Below are 8,982 nucleotides of genomic sequence, written 5' to 3'. Positions count from 1 at the left end.
CAATTAGACATCCATAGGCCAAAAACACGAACTTTGAACTAAACCTCCAACTTATATAAAAATTAACTCAAAATGGAGCATAGAGCTACATGTAAAACATAAAACTATAAAACAAGGCTGGGCCTAGGGTGAAAAGAGGAATGCAAAATGTAAGGAAGCCCTCGCTCTAGTTATGCAAGTGTGATTCTGAAAGTGAGAGTATTTTTAAATTTTGTGCCACAGGTACCTCCCTTATCTCACCCTAGTCCAGGTTTTGCTGTACAACTTTAAGAAGAAAGCCTAGGAAAACGTCTTCACACAAAACCACAGTTTGTGAAAGAAAAAAATCAATAAACTGGATTTCTCAAAATTAAGAACTTTTGTGAAAGACACTAGTAAGAGAATAAAAAGACAAACTGGGAGAAAATATTTGCGAATCACATATTTTTATTGAGTTGCAAAAAAATACAAAGGATTTGTATATGTAATATGCATATTTATGACATATATATGTTCTGGTACATTATAGGCAGATGTAAAGAGCTTTCAAAACAGAACAATACCAAAGGAAACAACCTAATGAAAAAGTGGACAAAGGACTTGGACAATTGCCAAAGAGTGTTATCGTCTGAATGTGTCCCCTGAAATTCGTATGTTGAAATTTATTCATCAAAGTGATAGTATTATGAGGCAGAGACTTCAGGAGGTCACTGAGTCATAGGAATGAGATTAGGGACCTTGTAAAAGGAATTGAGGGAGTGGGTTTGCCCCCTTCCATCTTTTCCACCAGGTGAAGACACAGTGTTCATTCATAAGACACCATCTTGGAAGCAGAATGCTGCCCTCATCAGACATCAAACTTGTTGATGCCTTGATCTTGGACATCCCATCCTCCAGAGCTGTGAGAAATACATTTCTATTGTTTATACACTACCTAGCCTCAGGTATTTTGTTATAGCAGCACAAATAGACCAAGACACATGGTATACAGATGGAAAATAAATATATGGGAAGATGTTTTAGAGCATTAGCCATTAGGAAAATGCAAATTAAAACCATAATGAGGTATCATTATACACCAATTAGAATACTAAAATGAAAACTACTGACAATACAAAGTGCTGATAAAAATGGGAAGCAACTGGAACTCTCCTACATGGCAGATGAGAATGGAAAATGGTACAGCCACTCTGAAAACTGTTTGACAATTTCATATGAAGTTAAAAACATACACTTACCACCTTAGCCAGCAAACACATTCCTACTTATTTACCCCAGAGAAATGGAAATGTATGTTTGCACAAAAACCTGTAAACAAGTATTCATAAGCAACTTCCTTCGTAATTGTCAAAAAGAGCAAATAACCTAAATATCATTCCATGGATGAATGGATTTAATAAGAAAAACCCTGTGGTACATTTACACAACGGAATACAACTTTTCTATAAAAAGGAATGAGCTATTGATATATGCAACAACTTGGATGCATCTCAGAGGGATTATGCTGAATGAAAGTTAACCTCTTAAAGAGATTACGTATTGCATGCTTCTTTTTGTATGACGTTCTTGAAAAGACAAAGCTATAAACTACAGGATCAGAGAACACATTTCTGTTTGACATGGGTTTTGGGTGGGGAAGGCATATAAGTACAGAAGGCTAGAATGAGGAGTTTTTTTTTTTTTTGCAACTCTTGTATTCTGATTATGATGGTTACTGGAATCTGTGTGTGTTAAAATTCATAGGCCTGTGCACCCAAAAAGTCAATTTTATTATTTGTTAACTTAAAAATTATGCATGCAGAAAAGTACACATAGCATTAGTATACAACTTGATGAATTTTTACACACTGAACACATCCACGTAACCCACACCCAGATCAAAAAGGAGCATCATCAGAACATCAGAAATCTCCCTTGTTTCCTATTTCAACATTTATCCCCCTCAAGAGTAACCACTCTCTGGACTTACAGCAACATAGATTAGTTTTGTATGTTTTAGTACTTTACGTGTATCACATATTATCCAACACTTAATGAATCACCTTTACTAAGAAGAAATCTAGAGCATATTATTGCTGTAGTAATGACACCTCAATGAAAAAAACCCTAATTGGGGGAGGATCTGGGGGGACAATGAGTAAGAGTTCAAGGGTAATGGGTTAGTAAATATTTGTCTTGATGGGTGAAGAAGAGATTACTGTAAAGGTGGTCACTGCTGCTACAGAAAGACTGTTCTAGAGTCTGCCTTCATAGCCAGAGCATGGGGTGGTCCTTGGCATCGCAGAGAATCATACAAATACTTGTTTACCTTTAGTTCAGGGAAATTTGGAATCATGCTCCTAGGGACTGTGTGTGGAGAATGGACTGAACCCAAGACTCGTTAGCCTTGGGCTCCTGAGTTAGTATGCAGAGCTGGAGACATTTCCAGCCACTTGCCTCCCTGTTCTTCTCGAGATTCCTTACTCATATCCACAGCATGTGTTCCCTGGCTGCTTCCCAACTTTCTCTGTTACCGCAGAATGCCCACAGGGTCTCCTGTCTCCTTGTATCTCTTATCCAGCCATTTGCTTGATAATCTTTCAGAGGTTGAAAAAGCATCTCTTACAATGGCCCAAAGTGAAAGTGGCTGGAGATGGGCATGGGAGTGAACATGGGCAGAACAAACTGAAATGTGACCTTCTTAGAGCTAGCAAAGCATGGAATCTGCACCACCTCTTTCGAAAACAGGAAATGCACAGCATAGGCCTTTGTTTCATATTATCTGCCTCTCCCATCACTTGCCCAAGTGTGTTTGCAACATTTATACTCTGGAAACATAACACTCCAAACTCTTGGCTCGGAAATAAGCTATCAACACCCTGACACATTGCCTCTAAAGATGGTTGTCTCCTTTCATGGGCTCAGTTTCTCAGAGATAATACACGACAACTATTATTTCCATTCCCGGTTTTACCTTCATTTTCTAGTTTTTTAAGGGGGAAGATTACATTTTTTAAATTTGAGATCCTCCTCCTCCTTCTCCTTCTGCTGCTTCTTCTTCGACAAGGTTTTACTCTGTCACCCAGGCTGGAGTTCAGGAATACAGTGACATGATCATAACTCCCGCAGCCTCAAACTTTTCGGTTCAAGTAATCCTACCACCTCAGCATCCTAAGTAGATGAGAAAACAGGCACATGCCACTGGGCCTGGCTAATTTTTCCTTTTTTTTTTTTTGGTAGAGATAGGGGGCGGGGGTCTCAATTTCTTAGCCAGGCTGGTCTCGATCTCCTAGCTTCAAGCCATTCTTCTGCTTCAGCCTCCCAAAGTACTGGGATTACAAGCATGGGCCACTACAGCCAGCCTGCTTTTTAAACATAGGTATTACAACTATATATTTTCCTCTAAGAACTGCTTTTAGCACGTCCCAGAGGTTTTGCTATAACGTGTTTTTGTTTTTAGTTTTCTCATAGCATTTTCTAATTTCCTTATATTTCTTTTTTTGCCCTTTGGTTATTTTGGAGTATGTTGTTTACCACATATTTGTAAAGTTTCCCCCTTTTTTTTTCTGTTACTGATTTTTAATTTCATTCCATTGTGGGTATGGAACATATTTTCTTAGATTTTAATCATTTTATTTTTATTTTCATTTTTTGAGACAAGATCTTGCTCTGACACCTAGGCTGGAGTGCAGTGGTGTGATCTCAGCTCACTGCAACCTCTGCCTCCCAGGATCAAGTGGTCCTCCCACCTCAGCCTTCCAAACAGATAGAACTACAGGCATGTGCCACTGTGCCCAGCTGATTTTTCTATTTTAGTATAGATAGGGTTTCACCATGTTGCCCAGGTAGTTCTCAAATTCCTGGGCTCAAGCAATTTATTTGCCCACTTTGACCTTCCAAAGTGGCATGAGCCACTGTTTTTTTTTTTTTGAGACGGAGTTTCACTCTTGTTACCCAGGCTGGAGTGCAATGGCGCCATCTCGGCTCACCGCAACCCTCCTGGGTTCAGGCAATTCTCCTGCCTCAGCCTCTTGAGTAGCTGGGATTACAGGCATGCGCCACCATGCCCAGCTAATTTTTTGTATTTTTAGTAGAGACGGGGTTTCACTATGTTGACCAGGATGGTCTCGATCTCTTGACCTCGTGATCCACCTGCCTCGGCCTCCCAAAGTGCTGGGATTACAGGCGTGAGCCACCGCTCCCCGCCCGAACCACTGTTTTAAGACTGTGTATTCTGCTGCTGTTGGGCAGAGTGTTCTACAGATTGTTGTGAGAACTAATTTGTTAATAGTATTGTTGAAGTCTTCTCTTGTTGATATTCTGCTTAAGTTTTCTTTCTTTTTTCTTTTTTTTGAGATGTCTTGCTCTGTTGCCCAGGCTACAGTGCAATGGTGTTGTCTCGGCTCACTGCAACCTCCGCCTCCTGGGTTCAAGTGATTCTCCAGCCTCAGCCTCTCAAGTAGTTGGGATTACAGGTGCCTGCCACCATGTCTGGCTAATTTTTGTATTTTTAGTAGAGATGAGGTTTTGCCATGTTGGCTAGGCTAGTCTGGAACTCCTGACCTTGTGATTCACCTGCTTCGGCCTCCCAAAGTGCTAGGATTACAGGCATGAGCCATCACACCTGGCCTAGGTTGTTTTATTCACTGTTGAAGTGGGTATTGAATTCTGAAACTGTTATTCTTTTTTTTTTTTTAACTAGGCAAAGATCTTTATTAACCTTGGTTTCAAACTTGATTCCCAGGCTTCTTCAGCTTAATTAGCTGCAAAGAATGAATTGTGTATAAGCAAAAAACTGAAAAGAGCTGCAGTGTCCAAGGCGCTTGGGCTTAAAAATATTAGAGATCTAGATTTTATCAGATCCATAAACAAAAATTTCTTAAAAAGCAGTCATAATATAAAATAGCAGCTCCCAGTAACTTCTTCAAGTTTTATCTTCAGAAGTTGACTCAATGCAGTTTGCCTCATTCTTGGAAGCCTCATCGAAATTCTCCACAAGATCTGGAACTTCATCATCATCCTCCTCTCCAGTAGTGAGTGGTGCTTTTCCATCCACAGATTGTTTGGGCAGAGCTTCAGCGGGTCTCCTTAAACTGGTCAGACTGTCTGCCCCAAGCTGGTTTAAGACGCTGGGTAGCATTTTTGTCAGCTGCTTTGTCTCAGCGTGGCCTGTAATGGTGAAAGTGTTTGCTGCCAGAGATGCCTGAACTTTAGGGTTGTGAAAGTGGATCACTGTTCCTGGGTTTGTAAACATATTCACCTCTTCAATACCAGAGATATTGTTCACCCCTAACTTCTTTAAGGAGAACTGAAGTTTTTTATCATCTGCTGTGGCTGTTCTATGAACCACCTTCTTCTTTCTGCGAGCAGTTCCTTTCCCACCAATGCGCACTTGTGCCTGCAGTTTGGCGAGTTTTTCCTGGTTCATGATTGTTTCTTTCATCTTGTCGGAACGGATAAGGGGTTGCGCGGGGGACTAGGGTTGGTGCTCAGGGGGTCTCGGGTGGACCAGCTGAGATTAGGCGCACACACGCGGGGACGCAAGATGGCAGCTAAAGAGCTGAAACTGTTATTCTTTAGTTGTGTTTTCAATTCTGTCAGTGTTGCTTCATGTATTTTGGAACTTTGTTGTTAGGTGAATATATGTTTATAATTATTATATCTTCCTGATGAATTGACCATTTCATCATTACAAAGTGTCTTTTTTCTCTAGTGACAACCCTGCTCTCTTTTGGTTACTATTTGCATGTTATACTTTTCTCTATCCTTTTACTTTGAACCTATTTGTGTCTTTGGAGGTAAAGTGTGTCTATTATACACAGAAGATAGTTAGCTGATGCTTTTTTTATTTTAATTACATTCTTCCAACCTTTGCCTTTTGATTGTTTAGGTCATTTAAATGTAGTGTAACTATGAATAAGGTAGGATTTGCATCTGCCGTTTTTCTGTTTACTTCCTGTATAATCTTATTTCCCCCCTCTTTCTCTGTTACTGTTTTATTTTGTGTTAGACACATATCTTCTAGTATATGATTTGAATTCACTTTTTGTTCCTTTTACTATATAAATTTTAAGCTATTTTCTTAGTGGTTCCTCTGGAATTACATTCAGCATCTTATAAATAATCTAATTTGAATTAATAGCAACTTAATTACAATAGCATATAAAATTTTGCTCCAGTATAGCTCTGTTCTCCCCTATGCTATCATTGTCATACAAATTACATCTTTATATATTATAAGATCATCAGCACAGCTCTATAATTATTATTTTAGGCAGTTGTCTTTTAAATTACGTAAGAGAAGAAAAGAGTTACAAGCAAAATGCATTTGTTCTTTTACGTTTGCTCATGTAGTTATCTTTACCATTGCTCTTTATTTCTTTACATGCAGTTGAGTTACTCTCTAGCGTTTTTTCATTCATTCTAAAAGTTCCTTTTAGTATTTGTTATAGAGCAAATTTGCTAGCAATGAAGTCTAACTTTTTCTAGAAATATCTTACTCTGTCTTTTGTTTCTGAAGAATACTTTGCTGGATATAAAATTCTTAGTTGACAGTCTTTCTTTCAGCACTTTGAATGTCATCCACTGCTCTGGCCTATGTTATTTCTGTTGTGAAGTCAGCAGTTAATCTTATTGAGGAATCCCTGTATATAATGAACATAATGACTCAATTTTCTTTCGCTGCCTTCAAGATTCTTTTTGTTTGGCTTTGGAAAGTTTAACAATGATGTGTCTAATTGTGGATCTTTTTGTTTTTGCTCTACATAGAGTTTGTTACATTTTTTGGATGTGCACATTAACACTTTTTACAGAATTTGAGAAGTTTTCAGCCCAAATGTTTCTACTAATATTCTGTGTTCCTCCTTCTCTTTCTCCTCTCCTCTTTGACTTCCATTATGCATTTGCTGATATTCTTGATGGTGTCCCTAAGATATCTGAGGATCCATTCATTTTTCTTCATTTTTTTCCCCCCTGAGATTGTAAAGTTTTAATTTCATTTATTGCAATTTTGAACTCCAGAAATTCTTTGTCTTTTTTTCATAACGTCTATCACTTTATTGATATTCTCTATTGTTGTTTAGTTACTATATATTTGTAAGATTTCCCAATTTTTTGTTGTTGGTTTTAAATTTTATTCCATTGTGGGCATACATACTTTGTTAAATTTTGATCCTTTTAAATTTATTGTGGTTTGCTTTAAAACTGGGTATTCTTAATTGGGTGGAATGTTCTATAGATGGTTATTATTAATTTGTTAATAGTATTGTTGAATCTTTTCTTGTTGATCTTTTGCTCAAGTTATTTTATCTACTATTGAAGGAGGAGACATTTTTCTCAGGCTTTCTTTGAATTTTGGATACATGGTTTATTTCAATACTTTGAACATATTTATTATAGTTCTTTTTTCCTTTAGAGAAAATCTCACTATTTTGCCCAGGCCAGTCTCAAACTCTTGAGCTCAAGCAATCATCTTACCTTAGCCTGGCAAGTAGCTGGGACTACAGGCATATGCCCCTGCACCCAATTATAGCTCTTTTAAAATCTTTAGTAAATCCAGTGTCTAGGTTCTATTGACTTCTCCCCACTTTCATCCTTACCCCAGGTATAAATCATACTTTTCTGGGTGCTTTTGCATGTTGTGTACTTTTTCTGTTGAGAATTGGATATTTTCAGATAACAGAATGTAACAATTCTAGAACTTAGATTTCCTCCTTCTTTAGTGTTTGTTGTTGCTGCTGTCATTGTAGTTAATGGCTTTTCTGGATGAATTCTATAAACTGTATATTCTTTTCCTTTTTACTGATACATATTATTTTATATATTTACATGGTGCACATGAGTGCTTTTTACATGCATATAATGTGTAAAAGGCAGGGTATTTGGGGTATCCATCATTTTGAGTATTTATTATTTCTATGTGTTGGTAACATTTCAAGTCATGTCTTCTAACTACTATAAAATATATAAAATATTTTTGCTAACTATAGTTACCCTAGTTTGCCATCTAACATTAGAAACTATTTCTTTTTCTTCTTCTTCTTCTTTTTTAGAACCTATTTCTTCTAACTGTAAGTTTGTACCCATTCAACAATCCTTTTCATTTCCTTCTCCAGCCCTCACACCTTTCTCTGCCTCTGGTGTCTATCCTTCGAGTCTCTATCTCCATGTGATGAGTTTTCAGCTCCCACATGTAAGTGGGAATATGTAGAATTTGTCTTCTGTGCTTGGGCTATTTCACTTAATATAATGACCTTCAGTTTCATCTATTTTGCTACAAATGACAACATTCATTTTTTTAATGGCCAATTTGCAGTGCAATGTGTATATATACACCACCTTTTCTTTATCCATTAATCTGTTGATGGACACTTAGTCTGATTCCATATCTTTGCTATTGTGAATAGTGCAACAGTAAACCTGTGAATGCAGGCATCACTTGTATATAGTGATTTCTTTTCTTTTGGATAGATACCCAGTAGTGGAATTGCTGAGGTGTATGGTAGTTCTAGTTTTAGTTTTTTGAGAAAACTCCATATTGTTTTCCATAGTGGTTGTACTAACCTACATTTCCACCAGCAAGGTATAAGAGCTCCTTTTCTCCACATCCTTGCCAGTATGCCATTTTTTCATCTTTTTAATAATAGCCATTCTAACTGGGTTAAGTTTATATCTCATTGTGGTTTTCCTTTGCATTTTCCTTATGGTTAGTGATGATGAATGTCTTTTCAAATACCTGTTGGCCATTTGTTTGTCTTCTTTTGAGTATTGGCTATTTATATCCTAAGCCAACTTTTTAATGCTTTTGTTTGTTGAAGTATTTGAGTTCCTTGTACATTCTGGGTATTAGTCACTCATTGGATGAATAGTTTGCAAATATCTTCTTATTAAATGGGTTGCCTCTTCACTCTCTTGATTTTATCCATATCCAGATGCTTTATAGTTTAACATAGTCCCATTTTTCTATTTTTGTTTTAGTTGTCTGCACTTTTGAGGTTTTAGTCATAAAATCTTTGCCTAGACCAA

General features: G+C 37.4%; 1 pseudogene; it reads right to left on the bottom strand.

The window, feature by feature from the left end:
• Positions 1-4,703: 4,703 nt before the first annotated feature.
• LOC100389798 (transcription factor BTF3 pseudogene) lies at positions 4,704-5,519 on the bottom strand (annotated as a pseudogene).
• Positions 5,520-8,982: the final 3,463 nt, after the last annotated feature.

The sequence above is a fragment of the Callithrix jacchus genome, chromosome 6 (assembly GCF_049354715.1).
Source record: "Callithrix jacchus isolate 240 chromosome 6, calJac240_pri, whole genome shotgun sequence".
Classification (NCBI taxonomy): domain Eukaryota; kingdom Metazoa; phylum Chordata; class Mammalia; order Primates; family Cebidae; genus Callithrix; species Callithrix jacchus.
The sequence above is the reverse complement of the archived record's forward strand: the minus strand, read 5'-3'. Positions and strand labels throughout refer to the sequence as shown.